Here is a 15264-nt window from a genome sequence, read left to right on the forward strand (position 1 = left end):
TTGTGTCGTTCAACCCTCGGCAGTGCACAATTTAAATATTGTTGGATCGGGCCATACGATTTCGGCATGATTTGCGCATGCTTGTATTGCTTGCCTTAAAACTTATTGAAGTTGTTATTGCCTCTTCCCGGCTTAAGAATATTTATATAAATAATGAAAAGGGAAATTTGGAAATTTCCTATAACAGAAAGAATTGTTTACTTGCTTCACGCTAATGAATTAAAACCATGTTTATAAAAATCCACGATGTAATATATTATTGATATATCATTACTGGACCACTAGTAAGTGTCGAAGTCGACCTCTCGTCTCTACTTCTTCGAGATTAGACAGGATACTCATTAGGTACACGTTATTTTCGTACTCATACTACACTTTTGTGCATTTTTGTTGCACAGGAACATGCATCTCTAGTGGCCTAGTGAGCGTAGCAGCATGGTTGATACGGAGACTTAGGTGAGCTGCACTTCCCGAGACGAGCCGCAGCCAGCAAGTCTCTTTCAAATTACTGTATTTATTTTCTATCCAATTGTTATTTGTTATATCTGTTGTATTATATTGCTTCCTAGAAATAGCTCATGCACTTGTGACACCGGGTTCTGGGAAAATTATGAGGTATTTTGTATTGACTTCTTGACATGTATATTTAATTTGAACTAAGTATCTTCTACTAGTAAAAATTGAAGTAAAAATCAAAGTTTTTCACAATTGTTTAAATGAGAATTTAATTAAGTATTTATGGTTGGCTTGCCTGACAGCGGTGTCCGGCGCCATCACGACCCTTAGTGGATTTTGGGTCATGACAACATGGTATCAGATCACTAGGTTCCCTTAGGTCTCACGAGTCATGAGCAAGTTTAGTAGAATCTCGCGGATCGGTACGGAGACATCTATACTTATCTTCGGGAGGCTACAAGGCTGTTAGGAGTACTTCCCTTATTGATTCCTCATCGTGCGTTTTGATTCCTTGAGGCTTATGCCCTTGTTTTCTTCCTACTCAATCTTACGCGACGCGAACTGCTTGTTATAAATCGAGAATCGAAGAATTGTAATGGTACTATAGATGTGGTGCGAGATGTTCTCCCGGTATAGTTGGTTGGGCTATTATGCCTTGTGGAAAGATATTCTATTGTTTCAGCTCAGTAGCGGTACTTTTGAGAGCTTTGAGGCTAGGCACAAGATGTCATGATACTATGAACGATTGCTCCACGGTATTGTTATGATGGTAGGATGTTTGCCTACGTGTCGGGGAAGTGAATGACTTGAAGGGAGGTTTACTCAGTACACGATCTAGAGATTCGGCATTTTATTCCCGGCAAGGCAAAGGTAATCAGACTAAGAAGGTTCTGATTTGGGTTGATGGAGTAACAAGACTTGGTATTTAGCGTGGTGGAGTTTTTCTTTCTATGATGAGGTGTCATTGTCCTTATGGAATGTACTAGGTTCAACGGTGATGTGAACTTCTGCAATTCACCCTTTGGGTAGAATATTGTGAAATGGTATTAGAGAGACGACTGTTAGATATCGCGGGGTGCGGTGGTTCAGGATTGAATCAGTGTTCTTAATGTCGATGGTTCAAGAAAGATGATCCTCGGAAGGGTTTAAAAGTGAGTAGTGGTCTATTTGTTCAAATGCTACCAAGTTAAATTTCGGTCTAAGGCATTGGCTGAGCAGCAAAGGATGAGGAAGGACATGTCGAGAGTGTCAGGCGATGGTTAAAATTTCTAGAAGGCCAAGTATAAGAAGCCAAGGTCGAGTAGTCGATTAAAGGGTTGAGTTCCGCCAAAGTGGGAGAGTGGAAGAGTTGCATATGGGCTTGGTGGCAGTATGACCACGTGCCTTGAGGAGAGTCTGGAATGAATTAGGAATTTTAGAGATTGGTGATTGGTGCCCGTGGATTTGATTTGGAGCATGGGCTATTATACGACGGGAGAATTGATATAACGGAAAGAAGCTGCTTGAAATAAAGAAGGATACAACATAACTTTGAATTGGAAGGATGTTGCCGCACATCTAATTGATGTCCATGAGTGGTGAATGGACTTGTGCAGCTAGAGAGTGAGCTCGGACTCAAAAGGGATTATTGATGTCATAGTGATTGTATCCCGTGCAATAGCATTGGAAGATGTTGGGAAGTGATTTCCACAGGTGGATTATTCCCTGTGAGCAGGTTAGCGGTTGCATGGTTGGTGAGGCTTCTACGAAGTTGTACAGAAAAGAGATCAATCGTGCGAATATGGTTGATGACTCAGAGTATAAAAAGGGGGTTTACAGAAAGATTCCGAGAATTTTGGCGGTTGATTGCGCAAGGTTATGTTAATAAGAGATTAAGAATCCTGGTAAATTCCAGAGTTGTGTAATTGTGGCTTCGAACTAAGTGGGAGAGTCTCACCACCTATGATTGGGTTGCATGGTTAACTACTTGCGAGATTTCTGGTTACTAGCATGTTGAAGGGTTATTTCAGCTACGGGAAAAGACCATAATTAGTAATTTGAGCAGGAAATTGTTAAAGGTGTGCTATGGTTGGCCTTGTTGGCTCATGTTCAGACTTGGGGGAAGGATTCAAGATTTGTGCTTTGTATAGATGCGAGTTCCAAGGGAAGTGATTCTGCTAGATGTTTCGTCGATAGGGTCTTCATGTGCTAGAAGATTTATGTAATTGATTATATTCAGGGCCAAGTTAGAGCGGGTGGCTCTCAGCAATGGTCCTAGTGGATTCAAAGGGGTAAAGTGTGGAGCCTAATAATTTGGAGCCTATATGTACAGTTAAGAATCAAGCTTTGTAGCAGCTTATGAGAAGGTACCCAGAATGATCTATAATGTTTTGACTTGCAGTGTAGCATTTGGGAGGAAAATGAGAACAGACTTTTGACCCGTAGTGGAATTATCAGAATGGGCATACCAGTTGGGGATGCGAATGCTTGCACAAGGGAGGTATTAAACGGTTCGCGGGATTGGAGATAGCGTGATCTCGTGATTCAAGGTCACTCGGGATGAGTGCGGATGAAGTGTGTTATGTGTTGAATGGAGTCATCATTATTTCTAAGACAATCAAGGATAAATCGGAAGGAGATAGATTAGTTAGCCATGGTTGAATTGGCATGATGGTGGCGGTGATTAGTTCCTTCAGTGTGATCAAGTTATGAATGTGATTTGTGGCGGTACGTGCGAGGCTTGACGGCCGTCGTAATTGATTTTATTTGGAAGTATTCAAGTATTATGGCCTTGTTATGTGTAGGCGGATCCCGGAAGGGTCATGGTGGTTTAGACCACTACTTGAGGATTTGAATGTCCTACGATTATGAGAATTTACCTGTGTGTTGCTATAGTTCTCCTGAAGTGAGTTAAGTGAAAAGTTTTTATATGATGAAGTGTTAATCTATGAGTGGTTCCGAAGTTATGATTAAAATGTGTTCCATCGTATATTGGCTTGTTAGATGCAGTAAGTGGCATGGAATTTGAAGTGAGGATCAAGGTTGCAGTTCGGTGTTGAAAAGGATGTCACGAGCTCGGGTGAGCAGGTAAGGAGTTTCGATGTTTAAAGTAAGTTGGTATTGTCTTCAGCGTCACTTGAGATTGGTGTTTTGGGAAAAGGGATTTGCATCCTGGTTAAGGATCCTTGATCGCTTTTCAGCGTTAGTGCGATCGGTGGTTTGGGTGTACAGACCTATTATCTGTTACAGAAGGTTGTGGGAGCGTGTCCCATGGGAAGGTTGTATAAGGGTGGCAGGTAGCCACTTGACTGATCGAAAAGTTAAACCAAGTATGAAGATTGTAGTGATGTCGTTAGATTGAGAATTTTTGCCTGGAGGGTACTCAGTTTATTGGGTTATGGATTGTGGAGGATTACTCTGGTTATAATGGTTGTCCTTGTCTATTAGGAGTAAGACGGGGGTTATTATGGACCTTTGAAAGGTTATCAGCCTAGTTCAGTGCGATCAGAATCAGCTTGAGGTATGTGGATGGATTTAAATGTGAATATGGGCTCTATACCAGGCCAAATGTGTTCATTTCAACATAGCACTCCTTATGGAGGAGTATTCAGACGTGGATGTTATTTCGTCATCAACTATTTCATGTAATGATTTATTGCGCCGTGTAAGATGTGAGACGGCTCGGTGAAATCCTTATATGTCGAGATTTTCGCGAAGGGACAAGGTCATATGAGCAAAATGGCTCTTGAGATTCAGATCGTAGATCGCACCTCAGTTTTTTTTGAGTTTGGCAGCTTATAACACTATATGTCCCCTCAGGGATGGTATTATGCACTTAGCGTGCTTGTGCCGATATTCAGTATTTTAGCGAAATGAGCAATCTAGCTCGGTGTGAATCTCCTTATGTGAGTTTCACGGGTGGATCGGGTGGCACGCCCCCATGGTTATGTTGTCTGGATCGGGTGGCACGCCTCCATGGTTATGTTGTCTGGATTGGGTGGCACGCCACCATGGTTATGTTGTCTGGATCAGGTGGCACGCCATCATGGTTATGTTGTCTGGATCCGGTGGCACGCCGCTATGGCTATGTTGTCTGGATCGGGTTGCGCGCCTCAACAGTATGATGTTTAGTACAATTTTCTATTTTCTATTTTTGTATGCTTTGTTTCCCATTTTTCTAAGGAAAGTCCATATTAGTGCGTGATTTAGGTAGTTCCTTCCAAAGTTCGTTTTCCTTTGTATCACGTTCAAATTGGTAGCCTATCGGCACACTACGGCATCATATGAGGCTTTGGATCATGTCCGGGTGGCTTATTGTCTGAGCAGTTCGTATTGGGTAAGATGGGATCCTTGAACTCGGGATCAGTGCAATCTGATTATATGAAGTATATTAAGGAGCTAAGGCCATTGTTTGGTTCAGAATGAGGTGATAGTTCTTTCCAGGAGTATAGGCCAACGAATTATTGTTTTGGCAGTGGTTATGACTTTCTTCACATCTCATCAATCATGTCGGTATTGTAAGAGTTAGAACAAGAATTATATATATCATGAGGTGCGTTTGTGAGCATCAGATTCGGGGAATGCTGGTCATTATGATCAGAGAATGTTATTATGGTCCTATGGATGATGTGGTGCATGGTGAGAATTCGGAAAATGTATATAGTGATGTTCTGGTACATCATGTAGTGATTTATACGGTGTCCTTGTATTGAGAGCAGGCCTAGTAAAGAATTTCGGATGTTGAAACTGGGTTCTAAGGCTCATTTGTTGAATAAAAGAGAATATCTTTAGATTTGCTCAAGCCAATGTGCTCAACTGAGTTGTGGTGGCACGGGTAGGTGCACAAGGTGTTTAACTGTGATTTCAGACGACTCCAGCGCAATTCTTAGCACATTCGAGGACGAACGTATGTTTAAGTGAGAGAGAATGTAACGACCCGACAGGTCGTTTTGAGCTTTGGCCCATTTTTCAGCGGTTTGAGGCCATGAACAACTTCACTTCAGGTATTATGACTTGTACGCATCATCGAAATTGAACTTCGGGAAGTTCAGAGTTGATTTGGAAAGAAAATTCTCATTTCAGAAGCCTTAAATTGAAAGAATTAGCTAATATCATATTTTTGAGTAAAAGACCTCGGAATTAGGATTCGAAGGTTCCAGCAGGTTCGTATATTGATTTCGGACTTGGGCGTATGTCCGGGTCGGATTTTGGATAACCCGAGAGCATTTTGGCGCCTATTGTGGAAGTTATCATTTTGGAAGAAATTTCATAAGTTTGGGTTGAAGCGCATTTCTGTGTTATCGATGTCCGTTTCGTATTTCGAGTCTCGGAATAGCTTCGTATGGTGATTCCGGAGTTGGAAGCGCGATCAGAAGTGAATTCGGAGGTCCGTAGGTCATTTTGAAGTCATTTAGCTAAAGATAGAAATTGAAGGTTTTTGAGAAGTTTGACCGGAAGTGGACTTTTTGATATCGGGGTCGGATTCCAATTTCGGAAGTTGGAGTAGGTCCGTAATGTCAAATATGACTTGTGTGCAAAATTTGGGGTCAATCGGACGTGATTTGATAGGTTTAAACATCGAAAGTTGAAGTTGAAATTCTAAAGTTCATAAAGCTTGGATTGGAGGTCGATTCATGATTGTAGCGTTGTTTGATATGATTTGAGGCCTCGATCGAGTCCGTAATGTGTTTTGGGATTGGTTGGTATGATTGGTTGGGGTCCCGGGAGCCTCGGGTGGATTCCGGGTGGTTAACAGATCAAAAATGGAATTTTTGGAAGGCTGAGGTTGTTGGTTGCTATCATAACCGCACCTGCGAGAAATGGGCAGCAGGTGCGTAGCCACAGAAGCAGCAAGAAGAACCGCAGATGCGGTATTGGCGGAGCAGAGCTAGGACCGCAGATGCGGCCATTGTGCCGCAGATACGGGACTACACCTGCGGTAGAGAGGGCGCAGAAGAGGAAAAGGGGAGCCTGGAGGAAACCGCAGAAGTGGTAGGGATGCCCGCACCTGCGGAACCGCAGAAGCGGTCAAGGGACCACAGGTGCGAAAAGTGCTGGAGGCAGTGAGGTTCTTTTAAATCGGGGGTTGGGTTCATTTCAAGCCCATTTGTTCCATTGGAGCCGATTTTGGAGCAACTTTAAGGTGCCATTTTCACCACCAAGCATAATGTAAGTAATTTTTGTTAGTTTTTAGTTAAATACATGATTATACGGATTTTAACATGTAAATTGGTAGAAATTTGGGGTGTTTGAGGAAAACCTAGAAAAATTCGTATTCTTGGATTTTGACAACGATTTTGGGTATGGAATTAAGAGAAAATCATATATTTGAGTTCGTGAGTTCATGGGTAAAGTTTATTTTCGAAAAATTTCGGAATCCGGGCACGTGGACCTGAGGGAAATTTTGTCAACTTTTCGATTGGGGTTAGGAATTCCTATAAATTGGATTATTATGAGTACCTGAACATATATTAATGTACTTTGCATAATTATTGGCTAGTTTTGGAGCGTTGTACATCAATTTAAGTCTTCGGAAGGGCGTGGAATGCCGGTTATGGATCTTCGGAGCGAGGTGAGTCTCCTTTCTAACCATGTAAGAGGGAATTGTCATCGTAGGTGAGTTAATTGGTTATGTGCTTCTATGTGTGGGGGCTACGTATGCACGAGGTGATGAGAGCCCGTGCGTAGCTACTATAATGCTATTGTCTGTGTAGTCTAGGACCCAAAAGCATGTTGTACTTGGATTATTTGTAAACTTATTGACAGCTTGAATTGCTTAAATCTAATCGAATTGGTAAATGAATTTTTAAAAAGAATTAAACTCATTTTTTTCTAAATTGTTAAAAGAGAATTGATTTTCTTGGGTAATTGTTTGCTGATGACTTCTTTATTGATTGTCTGTGCGTGTTTAAATTCTGGAGTGGGCCGAACACCTCGGCAGATTAAATAGATGCATCTATGATTCGTGTCGTTCGACCCTCGACAGTGCACAATTTAAATATTGTTGGATCGGGCCGTACGACCTCGACATGATTTGCGCATGCTTGTATTGCTTGCCTTGAAACTTATTGAAGTTGTTATTGCCTCTTCCCGGATTAAGAATATTTGTATAAATGATGAAAAAGGAAATTTGGAAATTTCCTATAAAAGAAAGAAATGTTTACTTGCTTCACGCTATTGAATTAAAATCATGTTTATAAAAATCCACGATGTAATATGTTATTGATATATCATTACTGGACCACTAGTAAGTGTTGAAGTCGACCTCTTGTCTCTAATTCTTCGAGATTAGACGGGATACTCATTGGGTACATGTTGTTTTCGTACTCATACTACATTTTTGTGCATTTTTGTTGCACAGGAACATGCATCTCTAGTGGCCTAGTGAGCGTAGCAGCATGGTTGATACGGAGACTTAGGTGAGCTGCACTTCCCGAGACGAGCCGCAGCCAGCAAGTCTCTTTCAAATTACTGTATTTATTTTCTATCCAATTGTTATTTGTTATATCTGTTGTATTATATTGCTTCCTAGAAATAGCTCATGCACTTGTGACACCGGGTTCTGGGAAAGTTATGAGGTATTTCGTATTGACTTCTTGACATGTATATTTAATTTGAAATGAGTATCTTCTACTAGTAAAAATTGAAGTAAAAATCAAAGTTTTTCACAATTGTTTAAATGAGAATTTAATTAAGTATTTATGGTTGGCTTGCCTGACAGTGGTGTCTGGCGCCATCACGACCCTTAGTAGATTTTGGGTCGTGACAATTTCAAATGGTATCAATGTACAAAGACTGACAAAGTCCAAACAACTTCCTCGATTTATCTCTATAGATCTTTATTCCCAATGTCTAAACCGCTTCTCCAAAGTCTTTCTTAGAGAACTGTTCAGATAGTCAAATCTTAGTACTTTGCAATATTGGTATATCATTTCCTATGAGCAATATATCATCAACATACAATACTAAGCATATAATTATGTCCACACTAACATTTTGTACACACAAGGTTCTTCTTCGTATCTGACAAAATTAAACTTTTCAATTATCTTGTTAAAGCGAATATTCCAATTTCGAGAAGCTTGTTTTAGTCCATAAATGGATCTTTGGAGCTTGAAAATTTTATTATGATCAGACGGAGATGTGAAATTTTCAGGTTGTATCATGTACACATCCTCTTCTAACTCACCATTAAGGAAAGTTGTTATCATAGCCGTTTGCCATATTTCATAATCATAGTATGCCGCTCTAGTAAGAAAAATCCGAATTGATTTGAGAATTGCCACGGGAGAGAAAGTCTCGTTATAGTCGATCCTTCCTTTTGACGCTATCCCTTGGCAATAAGACGGGCTTTATAGGTCTCCACCTTTTAGTCTACTTAATTCTTTTTCTTAAAACCCATTTACACCCTATAGGTTTTATATCCTTGAAGGTTCAACTAAAGTTCATACTTTATTTTCTTTCATGGATTTCATTTCGGATTTCATGGACTTTTGTTATTTCTCATAGTGAGAACCTTGTATCACCTCTTTATAGGTCCTAGGGTCAACATCATTATGATCAACCTCATTTGATACATCATCTTGTACTATTAGATTTAATCTAGTTGGTACATGACATTCTCGTGTAGACCTTCTAAGAGGTTCTTGTAGAACTTGCTCACCTTGTGATGGATTTGGTTGTTGTTCAATTTGGTTTAGAACTAGTTCATCAACCTGTTCTTAAATTACATTTAGTTTTTGAACTTCCGTTGAATATGGAAACTTCCGTGTTAATTTGAAAATATCCAATAAAGGTTCTTCAACTTGTGTCTCATGATCTTGAATTTGTATTGATTCATTAATTTCTTAAACTTCATCAAGTTCTATTTCTCCACTATAAATTTCTTCTAAAAGAAACTCTTTTTCCAAAAAGGTTACTCCTCTAGCCACAAACTCTTTATGGTCAGAAGGGTGGTTGAAATAATGTTGAATTATTTCTTTGGGATACTAATGAACCTACACTTATTAGATCTTGACTCAAGTTTAACAGACTGCAATCTCTTAACATAAGCCGGACAACCCCAAACTCTAATATGTTAAAAGTTAAGCTTACGTCCTTTCCATATCTCATATGGCATTATAGATGCTGATTTAGTGGGAACTTTATTAAGTAAGTATGTTGCTGCATCTAAATTATATCCCCATAAATTTGTTGTAAGATCGGTTAATCCTATCAAAGATCTCACTATATCTAATAAGGTTCGATTACTTCTTTCAGACACACCATTATATTGTGGTGTTCCTGGAGGTGTCCACTGTGATAGAATCCTTTTCTCTTTGAGATACCTAGTAGAATCTTCACTAAGATATTTTCCACCTCTATCATACCATAGTACTTTGGTACTTTTACCAGTATGTTTCTCAACTTCACTATAGAACCTTTTGAACATTTCAAAAGATTCAGATTTGTGTTTCATAAGATACACAAATCTATATCTTGACATATCATCAGTGAAGGTGATGAATTAAGAATATCCATCTCTATCTTGAATTTTTATGGGCCTACAAATATCTGTATGAATTAGTCCCAAAAATTCAAAAGCTCTTTCTCCAATTCCAGTAAATGGAGATTTGGTCATTTTTCCTTTAAGACAAGATTCACATATTGAATATGATTCAAAATCATACTTATCAAGGTACCCTTTCTTATACAACTTGTTAATTCTTTTCTCTCTAATATGACCAAGCCTACAATGCCAAAGGTATATATGATTTACTTGATCATCTCTTTTCCTCTTAAGACTAGAACCATGTGTAATCGAATTTGCATTTATATTAGGTACGACATAAACATCATGTTGGAGATAGCCATTCACATATAAATCATCATCATAATAAGTAAAACAAATACCATTGTCTATGTTAATGCGGAACCCACAGAAGCTAAAATTATGTTCGAAATAAATTTAGGAACATAATAACAATCATCCAGTATAAGTACTTTGCCCAAAGGCATTATTAAAGAAATTGATCCTACAACTATGACTGTAACTTTTGCAACATTTTCAACTTGTAGATTAATTTCTCCTTTCTTCAGCCTACTACTTATCTTAAACCCTTGCAATATATTGCAGATGTTATAACCACTGCCAATATCTAATACCTACAGTGAAGAATAAGTAGTAACTAAAGAAACCTTGAAAATATTTTTCATTAATGTCTCACTTTGTTTTTTATCCTTTAGAGTTGCAAGATACTCCTTGCAGTTTCTCTTCCAATGCCCTTTCTTCTTACAGTGAAAACATTCAGTATGATATACTAGATCAAATCTTCAAAGAATTCTTTACCAAGCTTGTACCCAACTTCTCAAGTTTTTCGGTAAGATCAATCACATGATTGGCATGGAGTCCAATTAGAGAGTTTACAATGTCCAACTGTATGTTAACCACCTCTTAAGATATTCAAAGATTGCAGTTGTATCCATATTCTGATATTTCCTCTGGAGTTCAGAACTTATAGAAGCAATAATGACACGTTTAATAGCAAGGCATTCTTCCAAGTATTTCTGATAAACCTTGGTGCCTTCAATATCATTCTCTAGTGGAACTATCTTTATAGGCTTATCTTATACGGTTTTTCCCAAAAGGCCTCTCACTATTAAGAGACCCCTACACCTTATATGTAGGCCCCCAATCTTTTTAGGTACCAATGTGGGGCTTTGTTTGCATATCTAACAATCTCCCTCGAACTAAGTTCCACGTGGCCCACTTTCGAGATTCACTGTGTGCCACACACAATGTCAGAGTATTATGGAAATTGAAGTCCGCAACTAGCTTCTTTTTGTGTGCGCACCAGCCCACATATCACTCTGTCATCTCCACACTCGTTCTGCTGAACTTGGATTCTGATACCATTTATTGGGTCAAAACGATCAAAAGATACTCTTAACATGGTGTGATATTACCCGCTTTGGGCTAAACCCGCATAGTTTTCTCCAAAAGGCCTCTCACCATTAAGAGATCCCTACACCTTAGATGTAGGCTTTCAATTTTTTTATCTACCAATGTGAGGCTTTGTTCTCATACCTAACAAGTTCCTTCTATGTGATAGCTAAGTTTTTTATTGTATGCTTCTTCCTAGAAATGAAAGAAAAGAAAAAAGTTCTAAACCTTTTTAGGTTGGAACACATTAATCTTTGTAATGATATAAATTACTATTAAATTTTGCTCAATTTTACGTGATATTACGCTAAAAAAAATTGGCAAAGAAATTATTGGACGGTGGAGACTAAGAGCCCGTTTGAACATAAGAAATTTTTTCTTATTTTCAAATAAATTTTCCAAAACAACATTTGGTTATGAAAATTTTATAATTTTTCAAATTCAACTTGAAAATGTATTTTCAAATTTGAAAAACTGCTGGGAACTAGTTTCTTAATGGAAAATAAGAATTTTGGTATTTTTAAGTTTTACAAATTTACTCAATATCTTTGAAATTTATAAAAGGACCCCAGTCAGTTATTAAACCTAGGTGACACCTACAACTACCCACCATCTGATTGAGTAGACCTGAACTATATTTTGACATCTATTGTTGAGATCTACAATTTAAACTTTAGCTGAAGGATCCACTACAACTTCTATTAGAGAGTATTCGTACGGTCAAACAATCAGCATGTTTGATTGTTTGTTTCAAGTAGGATAATCAAGTTAGGGTGGTTTTGATATTTTTAAAAAATTATGGGATATAAATCATATTTCATGATTTTAAAAAAACAAATCCAAATATGTTGCAAAGATTATAGCCAAACACAACTTTATCTTCAAATCAATTGTTTGTGAAATTTCAAATTTGAAAAAAAATCTTAAAATTTATGTCCAAACGCTTACTAAGTAAGCAGGTGCAATTGTTATTCGTCCAAAATAAAGAGATTAATCAGCTGTAAACATAGTACTTTCCCCTAATAGCTCGATCAACTTTTACACATCATCAATTACGAAAGAAAGTCATGATACTGACTTACTTTCCCTTAATAGATCACTATTGTCAATTGACATCACATTCCAAGTTTTGGTGGGCCATATATGGCATATTTCAGGAGTCCGAAACTTTTTTAATTATTTTTTGGACAAAAAATACTTTTGTACTACTTTAAAAAAAAGTTACATAAATGAGTAAAATGCAGTATTATACTGCGAATTACTTTAACAGAAATTTTGCCGTTAAAGTAATTCGCAGTATAGTACTGCGTTTTACTTAAAAATTTTTTTTTTGTAATTCGCAGTACTATACTGCGTTTTACTAAGATGCTGGGCCCAACTATATTTTATTAAAATTGTTCGCAGTATTATACTGCGTTTTACTTAAAACGCAGTATAATACTGCGAACAACTTCAATAAAATATAGCCCTTCTTCTTCCTTGGACCACTGAACCGAAGGACCTCAAAACCTTCGATCCTGCTGGTCCCCCCCCAACTTAAAACGCAGTATAATACTACGAACAACTTCAATAAAATATAGCCCCTTCTTCTTCCTTGGACCACTGAACCGAAGAAAACCAAACACCTTCGATTCTGCTGCCCCCCCCCCCCCCCCCCGTAAAACTTCAAAAAAAAAAATTTTGGGCCCCACCCGTCACCTAAAGAGCAAGGAGTGTAGGTCCCACATACAAGACAAACTTTGGATTCCTTCTTTCGGGTGCAAAAATTCGATTTCAATCAAATTCAAAAAACTTAAATCGATGTATTTCAATTTTGTTTATGTCGAAACTCGTATAGTACATGCATATTTGTATTGTTTAATGTGTTTCCATGTTAATTTGTGTTATGTTTGTGTTTAAATTTGTATCTTATTTATACCCGGATTGATTTATTAGCTTTGGTACAAAAAAATTGTTAAAATTTGATAAATTATTTGTATTGTTAAAAAATTAATATTATTTTGTTTGTTGTTCATATTTGTATTTTATGTTAGTTGTTTTTATATGTAATAATGACCTTTTAGCGTAGTAAAATAAATAGCCTTTTAGCGTAGTAAAATATAAAGCCTTTTAGTGTAGTAAAATATAGAGCCTGTTAGTGTTGTAAAATATAGAGCATTTTAGTGTTGTAAAATATAGAGCCTTTTAGCGTAGTAAAATGTAGAGCCTTTTAGCGTAGAGTCTATGTAGTTTAAGTATGTAGTAACTGCAAACTCTATCCAATTACACTTTACAAAATTAATTATTTAATTTATAACAATAAACTTACAAAAGTAACAAATTCCTATATGTTGTAAAATTAACTCAAATATCGAGCCTGGAACCCATACATAATTATTCAGTCCAATTTTAAACATAATTAATTATTTAATTTATTAAGCTAGCACACACAATTCTAAAAATGTTAAAATTGACACGCATAATAATTAAGGATAACTCGGTGCTACCGGGCCTAAAAAAATGAGCCTGGAACCCATACATAATTATTCAGTCCAATTGTAAACATAATTAATTATTTAATTTATTAAGCTAGCACACACAATTGTAAAAATATTAAAATTGACACGAATAATAATTAAGGATAACTCGGTGCTACCGGGCCTCAAAAAATGAGCCTGGAACCCATACATAATTATTCAGTCCAATTGTAAACATAATTAATTATTTAATTTATTAAGCTAGCACACACAATTCTAAAAATATTAAAATTAACACGAATAATAATTAAGGATAACTCGGTGCTACCGGGCCTATACTAGAACTAAAACCATCACTGCACAAAGGATAACAGTACACAGAAAAACAAACAATAGAACTAAAACCATCACTGCACAAAGGATAACTAAAACTAGTTTTTTTCACATGGTTTTCATCTTTTTCAGAACGACAAGACAACTCCATAAAACGTAGTACTATACTACGCTTTATGAGTTAAATTTTTCTGCAATAAACCAGTTTTTTCACATGGTTTTCATCTTTTTCAGAACGACAAGACAACTCCATAAAACGTAGTACTATACTACGTTTTATGTGTTAAATTTTTCTGCAATAAATCAGCTTTTTCACATATTTTTCATCTTTTTCAGAATGACAAGACAACTCCATAAAACGTAGTACTATACTACGCTTTATGTGTTAAATTTTTCTACAATAAACCAGCTTTTTCACATGGTTTTCATCTTTTTCAGAACGACAAGACAACTCCATAAAATGTAGTACTATACTACGCTTTATGTATTTTGTCTCGCCTATAAATAACGGCATCATTATAGTTATTTTGTGTGCTCAAAAATTAGTAAAAGCAAATATTTCATTAAAAGTAAGGTTTTTTTTTTTACTAAAAGCAAATATTTCATCAAATGGCTCAACCTCTTCGTGCACCAAAGTGCAACTGTGGAAAAGAATGCTCGATGCAAAATTGTTGGGATTATGGTGAAGTTGGACGCCGCTACTGGTGCTGTATGAACCAGTTATACAAGGTTCCCGGTGAACCTATTTGTGATTTTCAGGAATGGGTTGATGAACCATGTTATCAGGAATGCTACAGAGAACAACTGCAGTTTCTTCATAATATGTGTTTATGCCAACGGGAAACACAAAGAGAAAGCGATAGAATTATTGTAGAAATGAGGGCGAAACTGAAGGAGGTGGGAGAAGAAAAATGGAAAGCACAATGGAATTGTGAAGCACAAAAGGAATGAAAAGAAAAATATAAACGGGAACTTGCGGAGGTGAAGACGAAACTGAAAGAGGTAGAAGAAGAAAAAGAACGAATGAAAGAACGATTTAAGTGGTTGGAGCGGAGAATAAATGGCAACCGGGACTAAACATTTTCTTGTATGTGTTTAGTGTATTTTTCATATTTCATG

Source organism: Nicotiana sylvestris, chromosome 3 (assembly GCF_000393655.2).
Source record: "Nicotiana sylvestris chromosome 3, ASM39365v2, whole genome shotgun sequence".
In the NCBI taxonomy this organism is placed as follows: domain Eukaryota; kingdom Viridiplantae; phylum Streptophyta; class Magnoliopsida; order Solanales; family Solanaceae; genus Nicotiana; species Nicotiana sylvestris.